General features: G+C 44.1%; 1 long non-coding RNA gene across 2 annotated transcripts in view; it reads left to right on the top strand.

The window, feature by feature from the left end:
- LOC142827924 (uncharacterized) overlaps nucleotides 1–24432 on the top strand; it is a 45854-nt gene extending 21422 nt beyond the window's left edge. For both annotated transcript variants that reach the window (XR_012902732.2, XR_016349223.1), the window contains exon 3: nucleotides 22995–24432. This is a non-coding gene — a long non-coding RNA (uncharacterized LOC142827924). The remainder of the gene's footprint in view (nucleotides 1–22994) is intronic.
- The last annotated feature ends 220 nt before the right edge of the window (nucleotides 24433–24652 follow it).

Below are 24652 nucleotides of genomic sequence, written 5' to 3'. Positions count from 1 at the left end.
CTCTTTAGACAGTAAAGCGGAAAAAGATACGCAATTTGCATACTGCAAATTGCATTTCTTTTTCTGATTTATCTTTGCAGTGTAGACCTAGCCTTAGTCTCTCTCCCTCTGGCGTGGGTTTATCTGCCTCCGACTCTTGAGGGTCTGTTCCCGAGGCCGGGTAGGGCTCCTGTTCCTTCTAGTATCTGGGGGTATGTCTACACTACCACCCTAGTTCGAACTAGGGTGGTTAATGTAGGCAACCGAAGTTGCAAATGAAGCCCGGGATTTGAATTTCCCGGGCTTAATTTGCATCTTGCCGGGCGCCGCCATTTTTAAATGTCCGCTAGTTCGGACTCCGTGCCCGCGGCTACACACGGCACGGACTAGGTAGTTCGGATTAGGCTTCCTATTCCGAACTACCAGTACACCTCGTTCCATGAGGAGTAATGGTAGTTCAGAATAGGAAGCCTAATCCGAACTACTTAGTCCGTGTCGCGTGTAGCCGCGGGCACGGAGTCCGAACTAGCGGACATTTAAAAATGGCGGCGCCCGGCAAGATGCAAATGAAGCTCGGGAAATTCAAATCCCGGGCTTCATTTGCAACTTCGGTTGCCTACATTAATCACCCTAGTTCGAACTAGGGTGGTAGTGTAGACATACCCTAACAGACTTTCTAAAGTTCCTGCTGTACATCCTTTTCCCATCACTCCTGGTGTACCACTACACTAAGAAAAGGGGAGGCTTTTTAACCAGTTTCAGCTGGTCCTTGATAGACTCAAGGTATCCCAGTCAAACCTAATTGTTTCAACTGGTTCTAGCAGGTTCTTGATTGATACTAGTGTCTTAATTAACCTGAGGAAGGCCTTATTTACTTACCAGAGGCACAGAGATTTGTTAAACCTGGGGCTAATATACCTGCTTTCTGTTACTTTCTTGTAGCCTTCTGGCTTGTTCTCATCACAATACGAACACCCATGAAAAATTTCTGTTTAGATGTATTTTGTTTAAACAAAACCAAACAACTCAGTCAAAACTGGGTTTAAAAAAAATAAACAAGCCACAGCCTCAATTACAATTGATGACTGCAGAGGGAAGAGTTCCGTTCATTTTTGGTCTTAATTAAATTCTTTTAAAATATAACCATAGTATAAACCCTCATTAAATGTGTAAAAACCCTCATTAAATGTGAATTTTATGACACACATTTCCAGAAACCTATTTCCTTTTTATAGATATTTTTATAAACAATATCTCCTTTAACCATGAAATGTTGTCAGTATCTTACCCTTTATAATCAGGGTGTGGAAATTCAGTCTTCATATACTAGCTGATGATATCCTAGCAGGGGAGAGTATAAAGCTAGAGCAGGGGTGCCAAAATTGAGGGGCCAGGGGACCTTCCCCGTCTTAAAAAAATGGACAGACATGGCCAGCCTACTTTTCACCATGGGACCTCACTCTTTTTTCCTCCTCTTTCCCCACAGGAGCTCAGCTGGAGAGTCCAAACAGTTGTGTCTAGGTTGGGTCCCCACAGCTGTTTGTGTGTCTCCTACTATAGCTGGACTGCTGCTCCAGGGCCTGCCCCTCAGCTGGAGTTGAATCAGGCTAAGAGCCACATGGGCAGCCATGGGAGGCCTGGGTCCCTCCACCTGTCCTGGGCAGTGATATGGGGGGGAGGGACACAAGTAGGGTGATGTTTTCAAGGGTGGGAGAATTGTCTCCCTAGCTCTTCTCTTGTTTCTGGCTTGCTTTGGGAGAGGGGTAAAGACTCAGTGGTTGGGGCCCTTGTCCCTCCCTCCCCATTTAGGAAGTCTCTGTCACTCCTGAGCTAGAATAAAAGCATTTTGTTTTGGTTTTTTCCATGAACACTTTTTTTGTAGGGCACTAAACTGTAAATAATATGCACATTTTTAACAGTGAGGATAGTTACACATGGGAGTGGGTTAGTGAACAAAGCCACAAATTCAACATCACTTTAACATTCTATGTCTTTCTGAAAATATGCTCTACTTCTGGAAGTAGAAGTCATTGTGATATTTGATGGTCTGTGTTACACAAGAAGTCAGACTTCAAAATTATAATAATCACATCTGGCCTTAAAAATCTATGCATAGAATAGATTTCAAAACTGCTTAGAGGGTTCAATGTTCTTGCAGCTAGACTACTACTGGCTATATACAACCTTTAGAAATCTGGATGTTTAGGAAGCATTTTGGCATTCAGGAACATATAACCTGATGAACAGTTGCCACCATTTGTATGTACAGCTAGTGGCTAGATTTTCTTAGTTATATGGGCACTTAAAGGTACCTAGTGGGATTTTGGTTAGCCACCTAGCACATACAAGCACATCTATCTGTCTGTCTGTCTGTCTATCTACTTGTATTACATATTAATTCTTATATTTTTGAACTGTGCTTACATTCATATATTCCAAGGCCAGAAGGAAAACACTAAGAGGACATAGGATTGCCCTGAATTAATTCCTGTTTGAACTAGAGCATACATTTTAGAAAAACAACTCCTCTTGAATTAAAAATTACCAGTGATGAAAAATCCACCAGAGCATGTGGTAAAATGTTTCAATGTTTAATTATCCTCACTGTGAAAAATCTGCATCTTACTTACTTCCTTTCTGAATTTATCTAGCTGTAGTTTGCAGCCAAGAAGAGAAAGTAAGACTGTGTATTAATTCTTCAGAGAGAAATATGAAGCACAGACCCTGATCCTGCACCACTGAAGTCAGTAGCAACATTTCTCTGGATTTAAATAATTGCAGCATTGAACTCCTAATGAAACATTAAAGTGCCTTGAACAATGCTTGCGGACACTTTTATTAGGGCAAAACTGATATGTCACTGATCTGCTTTGACTTTTATGAGTTTATACATTAAATTTGAAAGATTTACCAGAGGAAATCCTATTATGCCCTTGTTTCCATCTTAATTTTTCCTCATTAGAAAATACATCATTCCAAAATACATCTTTTACATCCCTGTATCGTGTACATTTGGGAGTTAATATCTTTCGTGGAAGTAACTGTTTCAAAAGATAGGCAGAACTCCTGCTGATTTCAATCTTCAGAATAATTATTGTGTTCAGTAGGGGAGCATTAAACTTCACTCTTCATAATTTGATTTCCCAAATAAGTACATAAGAACTGCCATATTGAGTTAGATCAATCTAACCCAGTGCCTTGTCTCCAACAGTGACTAGTAGCAGAGCTTGAGCGAAACACCTATCTTTTACCCTCCCAGTTTCTGGCAGCTAAAGAAGTTGAGGTTCTTTTTGAGCATGGGAATACATATATGCTCCATGTATTTATCTAGTTCTTCTTTGAACCAGTTACACTTTTGCCCATCAAACATCCCATGGCAACAAGTTTGACAAGTAAAATGGAGCATTATGTGAAAAAGAATTTCCTCTTGCCTATACCTTTCATTGGATGACTCATGGCTTTGTGTTATAGGGAAGAGTAAATAACACTTCTCTATTCCTTTATCCATTTCGATTGATTGTCCTAAAATATTCAACCAAATATCCGGAGAGCAATACAGAAATAAAACTCCATCCAAACACATACCCCTAGTTATCATCAAACATCCCACAATGGAACCAATTCTGGATGGGGATCCATCCTGAAAAAAATCTTTCCTTAACAGACCTCTCTTCTGGCTTTCAAACAATCCTCCTGCATCTCCAACTTCAGCACCAGCAGCAAGCTATCCACAGACCAGGATAAACCAACTCAAAGTGATACTAGGGACTAGGTCAGTTGTGGGCAACATGCAAATATCAGGGTAATATGATTACAGTCTACAAGACATTTTGATGATGTTGAGCATCTGAAGGCACTGCCCCCTTGCAGCCACCATGGTTCTCTGTTCCTGACCAATGGGAGCTGTGAGGACGGGAGGTACCTGCAGATGAAGGTGCTTCAGGCACATGCTGGCTGCCTCTTCCTGTGGCTCCCACTGGTCAGGAATGGTGAACCAGTCACTGGGAGATCAGAGAGCAGTGCCTGCTGATGGTCAACGTCAGCAAAATGTCTTGCAGGTTATTCTGATGGGCTGCAAGCTGCCCATCACTGGATTAGATCCTGCCAGAACAACAGACAGAAAACCTGTAGATATAGTTCCACTGCTACAATGCTTGACAAACCCCACAACACACCTTCGAAGACCCATGAGTCCTTCACTTGCCTATCACAACATGTGGCATATGTCAACTAGTGCACTAAATGCCCCCAGTTGCAACTAAGTGGGTGATACCAGACAGTTTCTATGCTCTATGTCTTACTCATCAGTCCTCTATGTCTTACCCATTAGTCCTCATCCTGAAAGTAAAGCCACACAATACATTCAAAAGATAAACATGAGCTTAGACTCATAACTTCACTAGACATTAACAATTATGGCCTGAACATCCACTCTGAATTTATGGCCTATTACAACAATCTATAATCTGCTAACATCCCCCTTTGCTCCAACTCCCCACCAGCTGCTTTCCTCCCTGTGACTGGAGTGATGTCAGTAGGTCCCTTCAATGGTCCCTTGAAATATGTGTTAACTATTTATGGTAAACAGTCTGCTCCATCTTGTATTTAGCTGTGACTGTTTGGCCTGGTCTACAGTATAGCACTTAAGTCAACAAAAGGGAACTGACATTGACCTAACTGTCAGCTGTCTACACTGCAATGTTGTTTCCACTGATGTATGTTACCCACTGTACCGACCTAGGTACTCCTCTACAGCAAGAGATTTAGTACTTAGATTAATGTGGTTAGGTTCTGTGGCGGGGCAGCCCCGCCACTTCCGGAGACGGCCACGGCCCGGGGGCGCCCCGAACCCAGGGAGACGCTGTTAGGGCCGGCCGGCCTGAGCGACAGGGAGAATCGGCGTCCGCCCGGCCCCGCCCCAAACGGGACGTCACCAACGCGACGGAGAGACGCGGCGCCCGTAGATGACGCAGGGCGAGACGTCATTGGCCTGCGTCGGGCGGGGGATTTGAAAATAGCCGCCGCCCGCCCGGTAAGGGGGGGAGAGCGGAGGGACGGAGCAGCCCCGGAGGAGCCGGGGGAGACCGGGTACTGGCGACCCTGGGTGAGGTTAAACCCAGGGGGCCGAGGATAAGGGAGAATGGACCGGGGAGAGAAAGAAGTGGCCCAGGGCGGGGCCGCGGAACCCGTGAGCGGGGGAGTTTAGGGTTCACAGACCCCCCCTCCCCCCGTTTTGAGTGAGGACCAGTGTCCTGACTCTAGGGCCCTGGGTTGGGGTCCGGAGCGAGGGCGGGCCCAGACCCCCTTCCTCTCCCCCTTTCCCAAGTGTGTGGCCGTTGAAGCAGCGACGGTGTAACCCGTGCGTGGCATAGCACGGTGAGACTAGCGAGGTTTACGAGATCCTTGAGCGATAGGAGGGGCGCGCCTGACAACAGTACGGTAAAAAGGGGGGGTTCCCCCTCCCCCCTCGCCTTCCGGGGCAGGGAGCCTTACAGGTTCAAATACACTGTGTCTGGCAAGATGGTAGGAGTCACATAAGTGAGGCTTTGTCCAGGATCTGAGCTACTGTTGCCTCAGTCACCCCAGTTCCTAGTGGACTACTCCTTGTTTGAAGACATGGGGAGCTGCTCTGTGAAATGATTGAAACACTTGCTTACAAACTCAATATACCTTGATGGGAAGCTAAAAGCCATCTACTGACTTATTTAATAACAGTTATATTTGGTGCTAATTATTTAGATTGGTTTGGAAAATTTGGAGTAGTAGTATCTATAACCACCAACTGGTCACATTTGATCTAATTAACTCTTATATGAGATGTCCAGAGTTTCTACACCATTGAAGTCAACATGATCACTAAACCCTTCTACCAGTCCTAACTCTGAGTGAAATCCAGCTTAAGGCAGAGGCCCAATATAATGCCCTCCCCATCACTTAAGAATCTCTTTAGACCTATGAGCAAAGCAGCCACATAGAAAGGGTGCTTTTCCCCCAGGGAGGGATTCACACCATCAGCACAGAATAAGCCAGTATGAAAGAAGCTATTGGACCTTAACTGCATGAATTTAATCATCTGACTACTCCACAGAGGGGACAGCTTTGACCTGCCCATAAACTGAAAAGTGAATTCCCCCCAAATTTCTTCCCTTTGAATTTTCAGCTCGTCAGGCCTGCTCACTCTCTGTACCTATATTTTAAATGTCTCTTGAATAACAGCCTTTTAATACAAAAGGGGAAGAATAAGCCTGAATCTTGATGTCCTGGAAAATCCATAAAAGACATAGAGATTGCTATATGGGTGTGCACTAGTTTGCTTTTATTTCCCCTTCCATCTTCAAAACTTAATACTCTTTATTCTACCATACTGTTGCTATGTTATATCAAAGATATAAAAAGGTCACCTGACATCACATGGCTAATCAAGGCTTCCTGGTGAATAGGACCTGGCCTTTACGCCCTACCCTGAATGTGCTATTGACTTGCTGATAGGAAGTCCTGTTGCAATAACAAAGGAATGAAGCAACAGGAATGACTGATTCAGCAGTCACAGGAAAGGGATCCATAGCTGCCAATCCATCCAATTCTATGCAACCCAAGCTGCCTTCATGTAAGGGTGGAGTCCAGCATTGTTTTGTATTTAATTCTTTTCCCTCTTTTCTCAAATGTCACACATTTTCCACACAGTCAGTATTTTTTTAAAAAAGGCACTATGGGAAGTCTAAAAGTATTAACTGCCTCTCCGCTGTGATAGCAACTAAATACACAAAGACAAAGTGCTGTATTCTGAATGTCAAGACAATTTATAAAATTAGTCTTAGAAACTTTGTGGGCTTCAGTTCCTGTCATTTTGATCTACTGCAGAACTGTCACAGCCTCTAGGATGATCTAAACACAGTTCTTTATAAGCAAAGAACAAAACCCTTCATTTATGTTTTTTAGATATGTTTTATTTAAAAAAAAGCAGCCTTCTTTAGATTCGTTCAAAGGAACACTGGTCCAAGAGTCTATGTCCAAGAGTCTGCCATAAATCATGGAAACAAAGTTAAAAAGCCTAGAGAACATAGGAATATAATTTTTCAAGAGATATTTCATTCCATTTGCTAATAAATGGTTTCTGAAAGTGGAGCACACTGTAAAATACTTAGCATGGCTATGAAATATTTTTGCTATGTTTGGGCAATACACCATTAGCACAGGGTTTTTTTACCGTTCTCTGAAATAAATTGAATGCTCTGCTCCTGAGTTGAGAATGGATTCAAAATTAAACGGTATTCTAGAGAATAACCCACTAAATGACAATATATGGCAGGCTAAGCACCTGTCCATTTTAGATTATAAGCGCTGTAAACCAGCAACTGATTTAAAAATGACTTCCTAGAAAAGTGTGATTGCTACAAAATCCAGATTAGGCCTAAAATAAATAGTATATGATATAAGTATAGCCATACAGATAAACATATCAGACCAGTTGTTTGTCTAGTGTTGGCCAATGGCTAATATTTCCCTGCACCTATCACACACAAAGCTACATTCACTACTCTTTTCAATTAAAAAACAAAAAATGCTCACACATTGGAACATTACTAACATTGGGTTCAAAGTGGCCTATTTTTTCTAGTTAAGTCAGTGAAAAGCTGTGTTACATCTATATCTGTTCTCAGAAAGGATTGCCTGTTGATAAAGAAGCTCAGTCTTTGGTTTGTTTTGGGCTGCATTCCCATTTTTGAGAGGCTTGAATAGTATCTTCTATCTGTAATGAACCATACATGCAGTCTTGTTCTTAAGATGGAACTTCCTTTGCTGTTTAGAGGCATACATACCTCTGTGATTCTGTTATGTTAAATAATTAATCAAATTATTTTATAACTTATTCACTTTTTAATTTAGGTTTATTTGGGGTCCTTTTGACTAACTTTCTCATCCTTTTTTGACTGGAGAGGTAGGATCCAGAATGCTGGAGAGGCGCTAGAACTCTGCATAAAGATGCAGAATCATTGCCACTGGCTTCTATGAGTAGAGGGACGTGGGAGATTAAAGTCTCTGGCTTTGTCTACACTTCAGTTTAAAGCATAGTCATGGTAGTACTTCAGCACAAAAGTGCGGTCATAGCACGAGTGCTGGGAGAGAGGTCTTCCAGAGCTCTAGATAAACCACCTTCACAAGGGGAGTAGCTAACAGCGCAGGGAGCAAGTGCTGTAACTTGCTATGCGGGAGAGGGGGTTTTTCACACCCTAGAGCCAGAAAGTTGCAGCACAGTAAAGTAACTGTGCAGACTTAGCCTCAGAGGTACAAGGAAGGTCTGGCAGAGGTCAAGGAGTTCATTCAGGGCCAGGGGAAAATCTAGGAACAGCCATGGTTGAGAACATGTAGGCTGGTAATGTTTTGTTATTTATGATAATAATGAAATCAAATGGAAAGTTCTACAACCCGATTCTGACCATAAATAGCAGCAGAGAGTTCCCTCATGGATGGTAAAGCTGGTAGAAGGGGTCCTTAGGCCAGCTTCCCCAATATAGGAAGTATGCCAACTAGAGAGAGAGCATTTTGGCATGTAGTGTGACAGTACAAAGTAGGGATGTAAAATCCTGTTTAATTGGCTAACTGGTTAAATGTATTGTTTAAAGGGGAGTCATATGGGGGGGCTGCTCTAGATCATCTGGACAGCCCCCACACTTGATGCCGGGCTGGAGCAGCCCTCCCACCACAAGGAGCAGGCCCTGCCTGTGGAGCTCCTGGTTCTGCCCTGGATAGAGGCTTCTCTGGCCAGGACACCAGAGAAGCCCTTGTCTGTAGTGGGTTTCCTGCAGGGTTGAAGCAGTCCTGCAGCCCCCACCAGTTAACCTTAACTGGTAAGCTTCACCCATTAAGGGTGAGGCGTACCAGTTAACTAGTTAAACCTTCACAGGCCTAGTACGAAGCTCTACTCCCCCGTGCTGCCTCTCCACTGATAAAAGTTAGAGCAGTCCAGGGTCTGCTGTAACTCATGTTGGGCTGAGGCTCAATCAAAATGCCATTACACTTCTCTTGCTACTGTCCTGAACAGTGCTCAGCCACAGGGAAAAAATGACCAATATATCCAAATAAGTTTTTGAATTTCCAACAGTTTGACCTCCAAGGAAGTTACAACCAGCAGCAGAAAGCATTGTTTTCACTTAGTTTGGACCTTCTATCGTGATCTCCACAGGTACTGTGCTTGAATTACCCAGAGTCCTTCATATAGTCTCATATCCCATTGTAGACCTGCTTCTCCCCTTCTTTGTGCTCTGGATAGTCCTTTACACCTGTGCAATGTGGGTGTAAATGCTAGCAGGTTCCAGTATAAAATAATTCAGCACTCACCCCGGATGGGTGTAAATGATTACTCAAGGTACAAGGCAGTGAACAATCACATTCTCAGTCTCCATTTCAACCTGCCAAAGCTCGTCTCTGGTAGACCTTAGTCTAATTTCAAAATTGTTTCCAGGTCAAATTAGGGGTGGGGTTGCAGAATCCATTTTCCCAAAGAAGGAGTTTATAATCAGTGTATTTTTGGTCATTCAGTACCCTTAGTGCTAGACACTAGGTGGCAATACTAGTACTGTCACATAACACCATCAAACACTGACACAGCGTAACTCTGGCTGATGGGGGAGGGGAAGCTCTATAGCTGAAACAGCTTTTAAAATGTGATAGTGCAGTAATTGTAATTACAGTAATTGGCTCCCTGCAATAAAGGGACACACAAATGCAGCCCTGGTGAGTCATTTACATACTTTATACATTTGTAATGGGAAATCCTATTTTTCTTTTTGTTTCTGCTCCTCACACACTCTAATTACCTGGGGGTGGCGCGGTATGGAGAGGAACTATAGTATTTTATTGGTTCTATTGATGTGGAAATACTTGAATTAGTATTAAAATATGGTTCTGAATTGTTAGAGGACTGTGCCATCCTCGCACGTTTGCAGAGTCTGGCTGCCGCTAGAAGGTGATTTTTGGATCTGTTGGAACCTGTCAACTTCATTCCTCAGATTAACTAGAATAGGTTTGAATGTGCTGCCTATGCAGGGACTAGTGCTTCAAATGATCTGAAAATAGTATAGGTGGGGTTTCTCTCACCCCCATATCTGCCTACCTCGCCCAACAATTATGTCCCCAATTCCCAAATCAATCCTGTCTCCTCTGCCCCCACTAATTCTGCCCCTACCAGCCCCCCTTCTATACATCACTCTGATCCCCCTGCAGCTACCAGGGTTCTTTACCCCACTCCCAGGCATGGTGGGGGGACTGCAGTGTGATCCGATCCCCTCTCCTTTTTCCCAGGTTGGGTGCTGTGTTCTGGGGAGGAGGGGGGAAAGCAGCACAGGGACTATCCCCATTGCTTGCAGGAGAGACAAGAAGGTAGAATTGCCTTGAGCAGAAATGCCTCTTCCCCCCACATCTCCTTCTGTGAGAATGGTGAAAGCTCTTAAGGGGAAGAGGCTACTGTGCCTAGTACTTGTGTAACATCGGTAGACCTGGTCATTGGTGGGCAGAATTGAACCTGGGATCTCTCCAGTTTAGTACCTGAGACTGTACCACATGAGCTAAAGGCTGTCAGCTGAGGCTGTAGACTCATTATTCTCCAGTAAGTAGTCATGGTGCCACTAGGGACAGTACAGTACACCTAGAAGGTGTGTGGGTTACACCTGCAGTAGCTCTAACTGTTCATTCTTCCTCAGAAGGTAGGCAGATGGGGAAGTAGCCAATGAAAAGAGATTTTCCCTGGGGTAGCGCTCCCACTCAGTGACCTTGCTCGCTATTTAGAAATTGTATTTCCTGGGTCTGTGACCCATTACTGTCTAGCACACTTTAAGCATTGTCTGGGACAGAGAAGAAAAGAGACTGTGAATCAATCCAAGGACTCTTACATGACCACGAATGCTGTTCTCATCCCCAGGGCCATTACCATGGCCCTTGAATTCCATACCTTGGCCATGCCCCAGTCCTAATGCACCTATGGAAAGTAGTATTAGTGTGTTTTCTGCATCTTTCAACTTTAAATTTTTAGCAACCTGATGTCTGCTGGTGGCAGCTGCCATTTTGTATTGCTTTTCAGATGTAGCCCACTGCTGGAGAGGTACACATTATGCTTGTTTTTTTTTTTTTTTTTTTTTTTTATGCTTTCTCATTAATCCAGAATAAGTCATTTGGACTGAATTAGATGGCTGCTCTTTTTATATGGCACATTACACTTAGATTCAATTCATTCCATTGCCATGCACAATTTATCTTTTTGTGTATTCTTCAATAAATATCAATGAAGGTAAGATTGTTATTCAGTTGTGTCATACAACTTCCTCTGTGTTTCTTCATTGTGCATGGCTTTGTAACTTACTGGAGAGCTACTGAGGCTCAGATATTGCCAAGGAGGTGAATTTATCTGTTTGCTGAAGGTCAGCTACCATATGCTGTTTAAAGACAGTGATTGATATTTAGAAGTGTGTTTATTATAACAAAACAATCATTAATTTTCATACTGACTCTAAACATTCCTTGCTGACCTGGTGAAAAGAGTCAGAAATGGTCCATCTTCAGCACTGTTTTTGAACAATTATAGATTTAAAAAAAAAAATTTAAAAAATGTAGCTGCTCTTTTGTACATTTATACTTCTTTTGGTAAACTCTTTCCATATTTCTCTTGATAGATATTTAATCTGCTTTTGGCATTGTGTTGAACATATCCTCTGTGTTTAGACTTGTTAGGAGGTTAGTCTTTGCATTTTTTGAAGTGAGTTAGTCTTGAGTGTATTCAGTTTTTTTTCACTGAACAAGAATTACTCTCTCTTGGTCACTCCTTAGAGCTCCATTTACAGTGTGAAATCTGTATTCTGCAAGCCTCTATTCATGTGAGAAATCTCATCGACTATGCTGGGTCTTATACTTGCATGATTACTTATGTAGGATCAGTGTTCCATTTTGTTCAGTGTATGTAACATTCTAAGGGGAAATTATGTAAGTTTGAAGTGCTATGAACACATGTTCTGTCAGAGACTTCTTTAGTTATCCTGGGCATGTCACTTACCCAGAGGTTATCTCTGTTTCCATAGAATAATGTACACATTTTTAATAGTGCATATGAGTAACCATTAGAACAAACCACTCAGAAAAATGGTGGATTTTTCTATCTCTTAAAGCCTTAACAGGCTCAATATTGTATTCGCTGGCCAGGAATGAATATACATCTCCATTCCTTAATAGGAGAGTGTGATACCTGCTGCTCATGTGGTAAACTCCAGAGAATGAGACTTATCAAATGAGCTGATCACCTATCCATGGGAAAAGGTAGAAGTGGACTTATTTACCTCCAGTGAAAAGTAGCTGCTGTATAAAGTGGAGTTCTATTCATATATAGGGAACTTGATGCCCTCATTGATACAAAAAGCAAGGCATGAATTAGCAGCTAAAGGCCTATTTTGCAAGATATGGCATTGTAGACACAGTAGTCATTGACAACTGACCCCCATTTGCCTTGGAAGACTTCAAGAATTTGCAAGCAAATGGTAGTTTGATCATCGCAGCCCCTTCCAAGCATAACCCACAAGGTAATGGTAAGGTAAAATCAGCTGTGAAAACATCTAAGGCCTGGTTTGCATTAGAAAATTAGATCAGTTTAACTACATCAATCAGGGGCATGAAAAATCCACACTTCAAAGTGGCATAGTTAAGCCAAACTAAGTTCCTGTGGAGTGAGCACGAGGTTGATAGAAGCATTCTTCTATTGTCCTATCTACCACCTCTCAGGGAAATGGATTATTTACTTCATGGGATCTCAGATTTGATTTCACTGCAACAACAAAATACTACATGACTCCACAAGTGGGACCAAAGCCTAAGGGCTTCAGCCCCTGGCGGAGGGCCTGTAACCTGAGCCCCACTGCCAAAAGTTGATACTGAAGTCTGAGTCCTGATGCTCAGGCCTGAACCCAGGGCCGTCCTTAGGCATATGCGGAGTACGCAGTCACATAGGGCACCATGCTTTCTGGGGCACCACTCTGCCAGCCCGGGATGGAGGGGAAGCATAGGCGTGCGCTCTGCACCGGGGCCAGTAGGGGCGCTGCCGGCACTTACGGCCCTGCCAGAAGACCCCACCGGGCAGAGGAACTCCGGCGAGAAGGCCGGCAAGCTAACCCCGGCTGGAGAAGGGAAGCTGTCAGCCCGGGCAGCAACACCGGGAGGAGCCCGGGCTGCGCCGGGGGGCATGGGGGAGCAGAGCCTTGCTAGGGCGGGACCAGCCGTGTTGTGATAGGCCGGGGCTGCGAGGGCCGAGTGGCCCCGCTCTGGCACATGCTCTGGAGCCTGGGCTGCGGGGACTTCTGGGGCCCGATCGCAGCCCTGCTAACAGGAAGGCAGAAGGTAGGTGAGGGTGAGGGGGAAAATAGGGGGAAGGGGTGGGAGAGGAAGGTGCTTGTGCTGATGGGAGGGGGGCAGGTCAGGAGAAGAAGAAAGGGGAAGGCACCCAGAGAGGGGCGGAGAAGAGACAAATGCCGAGGGGGCAAATGCAGACAATGAGGAAAAGGGCAGGAGGGGAGGTGTCAGAGGGAGGGGGGACAGAGTGATGCTGGAAGAGGAGAGGGGAAGGGCAATGGGGGTTGGCAGGGGGGAGGTGCTGGGAGAAGGCTTAAAAGAAGGGGTGGGGATGGAGCAAGTCATGTGTGAGGGCACAGAGGGGCATGAGGGGAACGGGGGCAGAGAGTGGTGAGGGCGGTAGGCAACTGGGAAAAAGAGGGCGGGGGCAGAAAGGGAAGGAGGAGGCACCAGGAGGGTGCAGGGCTAAGGGAAGTTGCAGGTGCCAGGGGATTCTAGGGGTGAAGCAGAAGGGCAGACACCTGCAAGGGAGGGACCAGCACCAGTGGAGAGAGGCAGGGCAGGTGTGTAGAGGGAGGTGTTAGGAGAGGGGATGAGGAAGAGTAGCTCACATGATCAGAGTGGGGCTACTGGAGGAGTGGGCACAGGGGGGAAAGAAGGGCTGGTGGAGGGGGGGCAGGTCTCAGGAGGGCTGAGTGCAATGAGAAGGGCAGGAGTCAGGACAGCAGAGGAGGGTGAAGGGTTGGGGGCAGCAGGCAGCAGAGGGAGAAGGTAGAGGTTTATAAGATATTTATTAATAACTTGGGTGCCACAGTGACACATCCAAACAAGCCACATGAGCTCAGTACTGGTGTACAACACAACATTAATTTTGCTCATGGGAGGAAACTCTTAGAGGGAACACTTCCCCCAGCCTCTCCGCCCCTGAGTTAATGTCACACACATTGGGCTAATGCAATTGCAGGATAGTTGCATGAGGGGGGTTTGGTGGGGGCCAATCTAATTCCTATTGGTAGGAGGATGTTGGGAAAAGTCCTTGGGGGGGGGGATGTGTCACATGACACCTTTTACTTTTGGTCATGTGTCCACCTTGCCCTGAGAGTGTTGCCTCCAGATGGGGTCGGGGTGTGGCTAATGGGGGTCAAAGTACATTTAAAAAAAATTATTTGGGTGCACACCCTAATGAAATGTGCTGTGCATGCCTATGACAGGAAGCTGTGGAGCATGTAACAGTAGGGCTGGGTCCTACAGAGAGCCGAATGCACTGCCTGCAGCACAGTCTGAGGGAAAGGATTGGCTGCTGGGGTCTTTGGGAAGGAGAGGGAGTCGGGGATGGAAGAGCAAGTCAGTCATAGGGGCACCAGTTTAATAATCTCACGTAGGGCACCATAAATCCTAAGGACGGCCCTTCCTGAACCCCTTCAACTTCAGCCACAGGGATCGGGCTTTCAGCTGCAAGCCCAACAAGTCTAATGCCAGCCCTGGTGACCTCATTAAAATGACATCTTGATCTACTTAGGGTCAACCCAGAGTTTGAAAACCACTGACCTACAATGATGGCAAAATCCCACCCATTAGAATAGATTGTGTTTATACTTAAGTGCTACAGCAGCACCATTGCAGCATTTCAATTGTAGACAAGTCCTGAGAGACTGTTACATCAGTCTTGTTTCTTGTAGTTCAGACCCCTTATTAGCATTTTTTGGCATTAAAGAATACCCCATTACAGGGTGCAGAAACAGTCAAATACAAGCAGTGGACCAAAACCCCTGATAGCAATGACAGGAAAAGTGATGCAGCCAGCAGGATGGAGATGCCTCCCAGCGGAGATGTCCAACAATCAGAGAAAACAGACAGCAGAGTTGATAAGTCAGCAAAGCACCTATTGGCCCTGGAGACAGCACTTCTGTGAGGATCCAACCATTAGAGAGACACCAGAAGGATTAAAGGAATCATGAAGCACCCAGTGCATATAGATGACCCAGTGCATATAGATGAACTAGCAGCCCATCACCCAGAGAAAGGAAAGCCTATAAAGATCATCGCAGAATGGAGAGATGCAGAAGTAGCTGGTGGCCAACCTCACAGGGAGGGTGGAGATTGCACAAAGAGGTAGTTTGTTAAATTCAGAGAGATGACAGGGAGACAGAGATGAGTCATGCCCAATGTAGTGGACTGTTGAATATATCAGACTATCTTAAAACCTATGTAGCCAGCTGATTCCATGGTCAACATGAGACTCCACTTGGATATAGAGTGGATGAAGGGAGACAAGAGAGTACTGGCTTAGATCATTGTGGCTAATAATCAGGGTAGTCCAGGAAGTTGAAAATTTGAAAGTGGAAGGCAGCTTGGGTGACAGTGATCGTGAAGTCATAAAATTCATGATTCTAAGGAATGGTAGAAGGGAGAAAAGCAAAAGAGACACAATGGATTTCAGGAAGGCACTTCAGTAAACTCAGAGAGCTGGTAGGTAAGGTCCCATGGGAATCAAGACTAAGAGGAAAAACAACTGAAGAGAGATGGCAGATTTTTAAAGGGACATTATTAAGGGCCCAAAAGCAAACTATTCCACTGCATAGGAGAGATAGAAAGTATGGCAGCAGACCACCTTGGATCGACCAGGAGATCTAAAAATCAAAAAGGAGTTGTATAAAAAGTGGAAATTAGGTCAGATTACGAAGGATGAATATAAGCAAACAACACAGGTATGCAGGGGCAAGATTAGAAAGGTGAAGGCACAAAACAAGCTAAATCTACCCCAAGACAAAAAGGGTCACAAGAAGACATTCTATAAATATATAAGAAGCAAGAGGAAGACCAAGGAGAGGGTAGGCCCATTGCTCAGAGAAGAGGGAGAAACAATAACAGGAAACTTGGAAATGGCAGAGGTGCTTAATTACTTCTTTGTTTTGGTTTTCACCAAGAAGTTTGATGGTGATGCCTAACATAGTTAATGGTAGTTGAAATGGGTAGATTTAGAAGTTAAAATGCAGAAAGAATAAGTTAAAAATTACTTAGAAAAGTTAGATGTTTTCAAGTCTCCAGGGCCTGAAATGCATCCTAGACCACTCAAGGAGCTGATAGAGGAGATATCTGAGCATTTAGCTATCATATTTGAAAAATCATGGAATTTGGGAGAGATTCCAGAAGACAGGAAAAGGGCAAATATAGTGCCCGTCTATAAAAAGGGAAATAAAAACAACCAGTAAACTACAGACCAGTCAATTTAACTTCTGTGCCTGGGAAGATAATGCAGTAAGTAATGAAGGAATCTATCTGCAAATATCTGGAAGATAATAAGGTGATTGGTAACAGCCAGCATGGATTTGTAAAGCACAAATCAATGTCAAATGTCAAACCAATCTGATAGCGGTTTTTATAAGATAACAAATCTTGTGGATAAGGGAGAAGCGATGGACGTGGTATACCTAAATTTTAGTAAGGCATTTGACATGGTCTCGCATGACCACCTTATCAATAAACTAGGGAAATACAACCTCTATGGGGCTACTATAAGGTAGGTGCATAACTGGCTGGATAACCATTCTCAGAAAGTAGTTATTAGTGATTCACAATCATGCTGGAAGGGCATAACAAGTGGGGTTCTGCAGAGGTCTATTTTGGGACCAGTTCTGTTAAAAAACTTCATTGACTATTTAGATGATGGCATAGAAAGTATGATTATTAAGTTTGCAGATGATACCAAGCTAGGAGGGGTTGCAAGTGCTTTGGAGGATAAGATTAAAATTCAAAATAATCTGGACAAACTGGAGAAATGGTCTGAGGTAAATAGGGTGAAGTTTAATAAGGATAGATGCAAAGTACTCCACTTAGGAAGGAACAATCAGTTTCACACATACAGAATGGGAAGTGATTGTCTAGGAAGGAGTACTGCAGAAAGGGATTTAGGGGTCATAGTGGACCACAGGCTAAATATAAGTCAATAGAGTGACACTGTTCAAAAAAAAGCAAACATGATTCTGGGATGCTGTGATGTAGTGTTGGTATCTTGCTGGTTGCTAGGCTTGGGCTGTGGGTGACCCCCACTGGCTGCTGTCTGTACCTCGGCCCAGCAGAGTAGCTGATGGGTCAGGTAGGTAACCTGTTCTGCTGGTTACCTCCCAGGGAGAGGAACAAAGGGAGGAAGGTGGAGTGCAGCCCCTGGCTGGGGAGCAGGGCTGGAAGTTGGACAGTTTCTGTCTGGTATCATGGAGGAAGCAGCCTAAGCAAGGGGCTGGGATTTAGGGGCCCAGTCCCCCCATCTCAAGGGGCGGCTGAGACATCCTAGGCCTGCCCTATAACCAGATTACATCTATGCTGTGCTGTATCCCGGAGAAGCAATAAACTCCCTCTATTCTACTGGCTGTTGGAGTCTGTTCGTGCCATTACGGGGGTGCAGGAGTCGGGGAAACCCCGACACGTCGTCACAGATGCATTAACAGGAGTGTTGTGAGCAAGACACGAGAAGGTCTCAACTGAAGTATTGTGTCTGAGCACCACATTTCAGGAAAGTTGTGGAAATATTGGAGAAGGTCCAGAGAAGAGCAACAAAAATGATTAAAGCTCTAGAAAACATGACCCGTGAGGGAAGACTGAAAGAACTGGGCTTGTTTAGTTTAGAAAAGAGAAGACTGAGAGGGGACATGATAGATGTTTTCAAATATCTAAAAGGGTATTACATGGAGGAGGGAGAAAAAAATGTTCTCCTTGGCCTCTGATGATAGGTCAAAAAGCAATAGGCTTAAATTGCAGGAAGGGAGGTTTATGTTAGACATTAGGAAAAACTTTCTAACTGTCAGGGCGGTTAAACATTGGAATAAATTGCCTAGGGAGATTGTGGAATCTCCATCACTGGAGATATATAAGTGCAAGGAGGAGACAGTGTGTGGTCCTGCCGTGAGGGCAGGGGACTAGACTTGATCTCTTGAGGTCCTTTCCAGGTCTCCTATTCTATGAGTCTCAGTTGCCCTACTGCTGTTTCTTTCCATTGCAGCAAGTATTACTTAGAATATAATGTAGTGGGCTGAAATCAAAAGGCACATAGCTCAGAGTGCAATGATTCTTCCAGCAGAGCATGGAATGCCCTCTCAACAGAGAAGCCAGGGACTGTGCCAACGTCTTTCCCACAGCTTTGTCAGTGAATTTCAGCCACTGTCTACAACAGGGCTACTCAACACATGTCCTGCTGGTGGGATCATTTGAACATGGCCTTCACATGGGAACACGTTCCACAATGGCGAGTCAGTATAATGGTCTTCTCTTGATAAGTGTTTTAGTAGTTAAATTCCTGGACTGTCATTGCTCATTAAAAGTGCTGTCATAGGGGTGGAAATTGGGTCAATATTGCATTTTATTAATATAAGCAGAAGTGACTTAAATGGGGCCTTCGTGTTATGCAGTCTTGCCTTAATCTTTGAATTCTTGCCCCATCAGTGCGAAAGAAGCTATTTGCATGTATATTTACATGTATCTGCAACCACACTTAAGTTGTAGCCCTTCGCATGTGCTGTGAGTATCACTGTGGTCCCCAGGGCTTCCAAAGTTGAGTAGCTCTGGTCTACAACATTCCTGTTGGTTACCAGTCCAAGATAGAAAAAGGGTCTTTTATTTGATTGCTTTTTATTTCTGGCAGAGGTTTTCATGAACAGTGAAAACTGTAGGCATCAGAGAAAATAAGCTTGTTGAAAAACAGCTTCTTGTCTCTGAAGAAGGCAGCAACATAGTTAATATAACCATTGTACATAGTTAATGTAACTTCTCAAAGAGAAGTTTGGAACCGTGCCTCTCTGGGGCTCTGTGGTTTACACTCTAAACAGATAAGACAGACAAAGGGTGAGCTGCGGGGAAAGAGGCACAGAGTTGAAGTGACTTGCTCGAGGTTACACGGAAAGTAAATGAACAATCCAAGAATTTATCTGGGGCCTTATTCTGGCCCTTAGAAGGATATATTTTGGTAGGCAGATGATCTCACAAAGATTATTTCCCCCAAGGACTTTATAAAGCATTATAAAGGAATATATTTATATATGCTTTATTCTAATGAAGGTCAACAGTTTAAAGAAACTGGACTTGCTTTATTCATGAAGATGAAAGATGATGCTGAAATATGTTTACCACAGAAAATTTGGTGGAATTAGTCTGAAACATGCAGAATGAGATCACTACATATAGGCTGTGTCTAGACTGGCCAGTTTTTCCGGAAAATCAGCCACTTTTCCGGAAAAACTTGTCAGTTGTCTACACTGGCCGCTTGCATTTCCGCAAAAGCACTGACGATCTCATGTAAGATTGTCAGTGCTTTTGCGGAAATACTATGCTGCTCCTGTTTGGGCAGAAGTCTTTTTCTGAAAAACTTTTGTGCAAAAGGGCCAGTGTAGACAGCAGAGATTTGTTTTCCGCAAAAAAGCTCCGATCCCGAAAATGGCCATCGGGGCTTTTTTGCGGAAAAGCGCGTCTAGATTGGCCATGGACGCTTTTCCGCAAAAGCAATCTAGACGTGCTTTTCCGAAAATGCTTTTAACGGAAAAATTTCCCGTTAAAAGCATTTCCGGAAAATCATGCCAGTGTAGACGTAGCCCTGATGTATAGACATAGAATAGATGCAGGAAACTAAAATGCCTGGGCCCTGATTTGGTTCCACTATCATTGTGGCCCCATTATGCTGGTACTTAACAGTGCAAAAGAGCCATAAAGATGGCTCAGTTAGTCACTGCTGCAAACACTTGTAGTTTTCTGTTCAGTGCTTTGTTTGTATGGCTGAAGTACTCTTTAATTACCTGTGATTGGATGCTTTTCTAGGGTTGCCAGATGGTTTCAACAAAAATACTGGACACACTTGACATTACATCACAATCTACATTACATCTTATTTAGAAAATAACGGACATTTATATTTTCTCATTTATATTTTCTCAATATATTTCCCGAATAGAAAGCTCAAATACTGGACTGTCTGGTTCAAAACCGAACACCTGGTAACCCTATGCTTTTCAATCCGCTTTTAAAACAGCGTTCACATGCTGTATATAGTAAAAAATGCTACCCTTTCTGGTGCTTCGCTTAAGTACTGAAGAAATTAACAACAGAAAAACATAGAATGTGATTCTAATTTACATTAGACACTTTTTACACCATTCTGACATGTAATTTGTGCTTCCTTTAAGGCCCCTTTAAATTGCTACACTAAAGTCCCTTTAGAACAATGTAAATTGTCCTTCGTGTGAATTAGAATCAGGCAGTAAAATTCAGCATCAGGCTTCTCTACCAGCTGCTACTAGAGTTTTTTTCTCACCTTACCAAAAATCAGTTTATACCCTTTCTCATCTCTCTTGCACTCTGCTTAGGTAAAGTAGCTCCTGCCCTACTAGTGAATCAGCAGAATCTACTTAATCCTTTCTTGGTAGAATCAACATCGGTTAACAGAATAGTCTGATTCAGGTAAACACGGCTAGCCTGTTAAATTACCAATTTCCATATGCCCTGTAAAATTCAAAGTAACATGAAATATTATTTTTGTAAAAAAGCATGTGGATTACACAAATTTCCAAATTCTAAAACATCTTAGAACATTTCCACACTCTTCTGGGGCTTTTCCTTAAAATGTTATGAATTTTAAAAGAAAAACATTGTTTTCAGAAATTCCTAATGAAATAAAATAATAAAAAACCTGGCATTTTATTCCCCTGAACTCTAAAATAATTCAAAACATTGCTGGAGCTCCTGCAGTGGTCCAGTTCTGAAGCTCTTATTCCCGTGATTAATGAGGATTACTTATGTAAGGAATATTCATGGAAGTAAGGGTTACAGAATCACTTCCCTTCAAGAGGTTCCAGCTCTTACTTCAATTCTGATTTTTAGTCTAGAGGTTCTTGTTTGATACAAGTTGAGCCTCTCTGTGTTTGTCAGACTTCATTTCTTTGCCTCCTTTCTTTAGGCCTGATGCTAGCCCATTGCTGTTAGTGATAACAGGATAAGTCCCATGCAGCCAGTTTCTCAAAAGTGGCCATTAATTTGGGGTACATCAGTTTTTGGGTGCCCACCCTGAGTCACCTAAAACGTTTAAAGGGTGATGCTGAACACTAATAACTCCCATTGAAGTTAATGGGAACTGTGGGGCATCTCTGAAAATTCAAACAAAGGTGTTTCATATTAAGAATGTAGAAGCAGTGGCGCGCACAATCAGTAGCTACATCTGCAAATGCTGGTTTTAGCTTTTTTGTTAGGAAATATGTTCTCTCGCTTCCACTTTGTTCAGGTGAAGAGTCCCAGTTTCATTTAAAGGAGTATTTTTCCTCTATTTAATCCAACTTCTAGACGAGTCAGTGGCAAAATTATTTGACTTCAGTGGAAGCAAGATTGATCTCCCAATAATCTGTTTATTTCTTGCCATATAGCTCGTTCACACACAATGTTACTTTGCTTTTTCTGCATATGTATTTTCCCAAGGGAAGAAACAATGTGTTCTAATTAAGAATTTTAAACTTTAGATTTTTTCCTTAAAACAAAAACAAAAACCTTGATCTGGTTGAGTGATGCGCTAGGTTGTTATTTATGCTAAGAAGAGTTGGTAAATACAGAATGCAAGTGTATTAGGTTAATTGCATGCTGTGTCAGTCTAACACTCTAAAATAAGGACCACTGGCATGTGCTATTAGCAAGGACAAAAGAAGAGAAACTTGTTTGGAATTATTTTAATATCTACTTTTCTCCCTTTTACCATTAATACTTTATTGGGGTCTGAGATTGCTGCCTCAGCAAGGCAAAAGAAGTGGGAAAAGTTAAGTCAAATGGATACACTTCCATTTAGTATCAGTGAAACACCAATAATCTCCAAAATATGTTACACATATACAGTAACTTGGACTGGTCTATCCCAGGCATTTGCATCAGCATAGCTGTCTCAGGAGTGTGGATATTTCACATCCTTGAGAGAGACATAGCTATGACAACTAGGAGTACTTCTGTCGACATAGCTGCCACCTCTTGGGCAGGAAGATTAATTACAGTGACAGGAGAACCTCATAGAGCAGGGGTTGGCAAACTTTTCAAACCGAAGAGCCAAACTATATTAAAATTCAGAATAAGTGATCAACAAAGAGCCAGTGTGTAAAAATACCCATTTGCATGACTGAAAATATACAACTGAATATTATTGATAATTGACATGATGATAATTAATAGCATAAATGAAACATTGTACTCACAGATTTTATTTAATGGGACTTCTGCTGCTGCTGGAGGTGCAGTTTGTGGATGTGGGGATGCAGGATGTATGAGGGGCTTAGGGCAGGGGGTTGGGATGGGTTGGAGGTGAAGGAGGCAGGGCAACATGCTGGGGGTTGGAAGTAGAGTATGGGGGAGCTGGAGCTGAATTATTTTACCTGATCGGGTTGAGCTGCTGCACCCGGGTGCAGCAGTAGCTGGACGAGAGTCTGGGGCAGGATCACCACAGCCAGATCATGACCTCCCCTCCTAACCATGCTGCAGCAGGACGGGGGCTGCTGCTGGCAGCCCTTCCTAAGGCCAGATGGGGGCCAGACCACAGGGCCTGTCCCAGGATTGGGGCCAGGGACAGAATGCTGCGGCCAGATGGGGGATGGGCACTTTTACTTTCTCATGTTAGTTTACCAAACTTAATTTTAAATGAAGTAAAATACTATGTTCAACATTGTCTTTATTTTTGGCAGGTGTGGGGAACGTTTTTTGGGTCAGAGGCAGCTGACCCACAGAAAAATCAGTCAGGGACCACAGAAGTGAGAAGCAAGAAAACAACCCTTCTAAAACCGTCCAACCTTCACTGATGTAGCTTCCAACTGAGGCACTTCACTCCCCGGGTGCTCCAGCCCCATGCAAGGCAAGGGGCAGAGAGGACTGAGGTTCGATGCATCAGGCCAGATTAACTCTTCTGGGATTCCTGGGTTAGTGGATTTTGTGGGACCCTCTAGGCTCTGGCTTAGGGCAAAAATGAGGGGTCCAGTGTGTGGGACAGGGGTGTAGGAGCAGACAGGGAATATGGTGTCTGGGCAGGGGAGAGGGGGTAGGAGCAAGCTGGGGTTAGGTGTCTGGCCAGGAAGGAGGGGACAGGAGCAGGGTGCTGGTGAGTGGCCAGAGGGAAGGGGCAGGAGCAAGGCATGGGTGGGTGTTTGCCCAGGAGGAGCGATCAGGAACAAGCTGAGGGTGCGGGGTTTCAGACAGATGGAAAGGGGCATGCAGAGTCTGGGCGGCACTTACTTGATTTTGCACCCCGCCCTGCTCTCAAGCTCCCTGTCCCAGGCATGACTTCCCACTGCTCCATTGTCTGGATTCTGGCCAATGGAGCAGTGTTGGGATCTCCTACCTGGGGAAGACTTTGAGGCGCCTCGATGGGACAGGCCTTGAGACAGCTCCAACAGGCCCCCTCAGCTTTGCACACACCACCCAGTGCCAGCTCGGGAGCAGCTCCAATCTTGTGGAGGACGTGAGGCTGGATCGCCAGCATGGGCCCCCATTGCAGGGGCGAGAACTGGTGGCAGGGGGAGCCGGAGCTCGAGCTGGAGCCATACTTGACTCCTAAGTGAGCCATAGGTTGCCAACCCCTGTTATAGAATTTACACAGAAGTACTACAGTGGCACAGCTGTGAGGTGGTGGCATTTTAAGTGCAGACGTACACAAACTGGTGCTAACTGTGATGCTTTGATGTAATTATTGCACCTTTATGGAGATGCAAAAGGAGCACAGCTAAAGTAGAATGCTTCCCTAAACCACCCATCTGCAGCAGCAGCTTTGTGGGGAAAGAGGGTGCTAAATTTTCAGTCTGCCCTGAGAGAGGCCAGGCATAGCAGCAGAATGAGGAGTAACAGTTAATTCGAACTAAGGACTTAGTTCGAACTAATGTTTCACTGCCGCATGTAGCCGCGTGGCAGTGAGTTCAGGCTAGTGAAATTTCAAAATGGCAACCGGATGGGAACATGAAAATAAAGCCCATGATATTTAAACCCTGGGCTTCATTTGCAACTCCCGTCGCCTCATTTGCCTACATAGCTCGAATTAACGTGCTAGCGTAGCCATACCCTGACTGGCTAAGCAGGACCCATCTTGCTCTCCTATGCCACATAGTGAGTGCTGTAACAATCTAGTCTGTAGTGTTAATGTAACCCACATGCCTACTGGGTGTGGTTCACTGTCCCATGAAGTGGCACTTAGGCCACTTACTGAGAATTTGCTCTACAGCCTTATGTGAGAGGAAGCTGGCTTTTAGCTCAGGCTGCAGAGGCTCATGCACTAAGCTCCAAAGCTCTTGGGTTTGGTTCTGCCTGCTGGCATTGCATTAATAATTAGGATTGGTGCTGTTATTCTCAATAATGC

Source organism: Pelodiscus sinensis, chromosome 3 (genome assembly GCF_052426305.1).
Source record: "Pelodiscus sinensis isolate ZL-2025 chromosome 3, ASM5242630v1, whole genome shotgun sequence".
NCBI lineage: Eukaryota > Metazoa > Chordata > Testudines > Trionychidae > Pelodiscus > Pelodiscus sinensis.
This window is presented reverse-complemented; position numbering and strand designations above follow the sequence as displayed.